The sequence below is a fragment of the Primulina eburnea genome, chromosome 16 (assembly GCF_022965805.1).
Source record: "Primulina eburnea isolate SZY01 chromosome 16, ASM2296580v1, whole genome shotgun sequence".
NCBI lineage: Eukaryota > Viridiplantae > Streptophyta > Magnoliopsida > Lamiales > Gesneriaceae > Primulina > Primulina eburnea.
In genome coordinates this window covers 29,597,186-29,600,770 of record NC_133116.1, presented here as the reverse complement: position 1 = coordinate 29,600,770, position 3,585 = coordinate 29,597,186, and positions in this window count along the sequence as shown.

Sequence of the window (3,585 nt, the reverse complement as noted above, 5' to 3'; positions counted from 1 at the left end):
GGATCGGAGCTTCCGAAATGGTTCGGATCGTCCGAACATTAGCTATAAATAGAGGCGCGAGGCTTCATTTGTGACTCGCCAATTCAGAGAGTTCCATAGCATTTCAGTCGTTTCTGTGAGATTCTAGTCTTTTTCCGAGGTTCGGGCACTAGCGGGGAGCTGCTGGTCTTGTAGCGGAGCTGTGCTCTAGTTGGGAGCTAGCGGCATCAGTGGGCTAGCGACGGACGAAGGTTTGGAATTGTATCAGTATTATCTCAGGATTATCTAAGTTAAGTCTGGTAGATAAGTTTTAGTGATGGTTTTCACTTGATGCATAGGCTTGGACTAGACCTGTTGTCTGGTTATTCCAGTGGATTAGGATTGCTGTGATAGAGGTACGAAAGTACTATCCGAGATATCCTGGTTGAGTATACATTCTTATATGTGTTGCATGATTATGTGGTGCATTGATATATGTCATATGATGCATGCTATTATGTCACGTTTATTACTGCATGTTGCATTTCATGTTGAGCCGTATCTCCTTCGAGATAGCCTTTACTGTTGAGCTGTATCTCTTTCGAGATAAGCTATATATCTTGTGGGGCCGCTCAGCCCTGTCTTGTCTTGTGGACGCATGGACACCGAGAGTACACAGTGGCCGACGGGTCGGGAGGGCTTCGGTGATCCGGGACATTTTAGGTCCACGTCTGTTCTTGCAGTGGATGCAGTGACCCAGAGGTAGGACCGCGCGGCACTATCCACTTGGCGCCTCTAGACTGAGCATTTTGAGATCTTTTGTGATTCCTGTTTCTTGACTACCCTGGTATCATATCATAGCATGTGCATTTCATATAGGTTTGTATACTCATGCTTTTGTACTGGGCGTTCTTATCGCTCACGTCCTCGGTTTTGTTTATCTTGGACACCCCATTTCCACGGGGCAGGCCTCAGGTTGGATGGCTCAGGAGGAGGAGGAGGACGTTGAGTAGCCGGTGGAGTTATTTATTCAGTACTCTTTGATTCGATATGGTTGTACCGTATACTTTCTTTTCATTCTGAGTTGTTTTGGATTTTCGATGGGGTTGTATAACTATCATTTGTTGACCTTTTCCGCTATTATCTCTGATTGTTATTAATTAAGTTAAGTTGCATGCTTAGTTCTTGATTAGTAGGTGATTCTGGAACGGGTCACTACAGTATCAGATCGTGATCCTCGATTTATTTCACATTTCTGGCACAGTTTACAACAAGCTCTAGGTACGAAGTTACATCTGAGTACCGCATATCATCCACAGACAGACGGACAGTCAGAACGGACTATCCAGACATTGAAAGATATGCTTAGAGCTATAGTACTAGATTTTGGCACTAGTTGGCAAGATTCCCTACCACTTTGTGAATCCTTCTACAACAATAGCTATCAGACGAATATAGAGATGGCTCCATTTGAATCATTGTATGGCAAGAAGTGCAGATCCCATCTGTATTGGGATGAAATCTCTGAGATACCTGACATTGGACCTGATATGATCCGAGAGATGACTGAAAAAGTGAAGCTGATTCAACAGAGAATGGAGACAGCCCAAGACAGACAGGCCAAATATGCGAATATCTGACGTCGACCGTTAGTATTTGAGGCAGAAGACAGAGTATTTCTGAAGATTTATCCTTTCAGAGGTATTGTCAGATTTGGCAAGAAAGGGAAGTTATCTCCACGTTATATTGGGCCATACGAGATTATGGAGAAGATAGATGATCATGCCTATCAATTTGCTATTCCTCCTTCTCTATCTGGAATACATAATGTCTTTCATGTATCTTTATTACGGAAATATCTTCCTGATGCTTCTCATGTTCTTCAGGCAGATGAGACAGAACTTGATAAGACTTTGAGTTATTTTGAAAAGCCGATACAGATTCTCGATCGTAGAGAAAAGAATCTCAGAACAAAGATTATTCCGCTTGTGAAAATTCAGTGGAGTCGTCATGGTATTGAAGAAGCTACTTGGGAGACTGAATCAGATATGAGACAGAAATTTCCAGAGTTGTTTCACTGATGTGAGTTTCCTATTCGTTTCTGTTATATATTTCTTATTTGATATCTGATTTGATTGCCTGTGATTTCGGGGACGAAATCAGATCTTAGAGGGGGGAATTGTAATGCCCGAGATTATATTACTGTAATCCTTATTCATGAATTGATGTGATTATGAAAGGATAGACCGTGGGAAGATGTGGGGGAAGAATGGTGCATCACTTGTGTGTGAGGTCCAGCAAACCTCGCGCATATGCGCGAGTAGCTTATGCAGAGGCAGAAGACCTCGCGCATATGCGCGAGATAAGGCGCGCATATGAGCGAACTAGTGTATTTGATTTATGCCGAGACAGTAGATCTCGTGCATATGCGCGAAGACAGGACGCGCATATGCACGAGCAGCTGAATTGAGAATTGCTGAGACAGAATGTCTCGCGCATATGCGCCAGTGTTGGACGCGCATATGCGCGAGACGTGCAGTATGAAGAATTAGCCACTTGTCCTTGCCATGCATATGAGATATAAATAAACTCTTCATTCCATTCAGCACCTCCATCAAGAACCGAGGAAAGTCCTTGGGGGAATTCTCAAGCTTCATCTTATACTAGAAATTAGATTTTTCAAGATCCGGCCATCCGAATTTCTATTTGAACATATTTCCGTGCTCCTCTCGAAAATAGTTTCCAAAGGATGTAAGTTTTATTGAGTTCTGGCAGGGTTTGAAATTTATATGTTGGGGGAATCATGATTTGATTGCTATGATATGTTCTTGAGATAGTAGACATTGTAGAATCTAAAATGGATCGAAGAACGGACCGTATATGCAATTGTTATTGATTGAGATTATGCAGATTTTGAACATTGTGATTGGTATTTGTTGTTTGAATTACCGGGGTGTGTCGAGATTGTGCCATTATGTCGTCGAAACATAAATAGATTTAGTATTGTTTTGTCTTGAGTTGTATATTGATATTGTACATCTCAAAACTGTTATTCCAGACCGGTATAGAAGGTTTCAAACTTGAAAACTCAGCGTCGAAATCGGTAGAGGAACGAGCGAAGGTTCCAAGCTAATATACATTGAAGAACATAAGGTTATCGAGCAAGAGTAAGCTTGATTTCATCTAACCGAACACCTAAACCAGAAAAGTATAAATTAATGTTAAACCGGGAGAACTACTCGAGTCAGATACGATTGAGTTTCCAAAAATCACATACTATATTGTTATTGCTTTGATGTATGTCATGCTTCGTATATTGAGTTAATACCAAGGCATGGATTATGAGATAGAGATGAGTCTTTGGTAGAAATGCCAAATCACTGGACGTTTGGTAATATCGATGAGCGTAGGAGAAGACCGACTCCTATTGTAGACACTCGATATAGAGGACCAAAGTTCGGGAATAGGAACGTACCGCCACCCCGAATGGGAGAGTAGGTGGGAGATTTGTTTACGTTCTTATTCAGACCGGGATCCCTAGACGTAGATAAGATTCGAGTCAAAGATTTAGAATTAAAGAGTTTCAGTTAAAGCCTTGTTTTGATTTATATGTTATAGATTTTGATA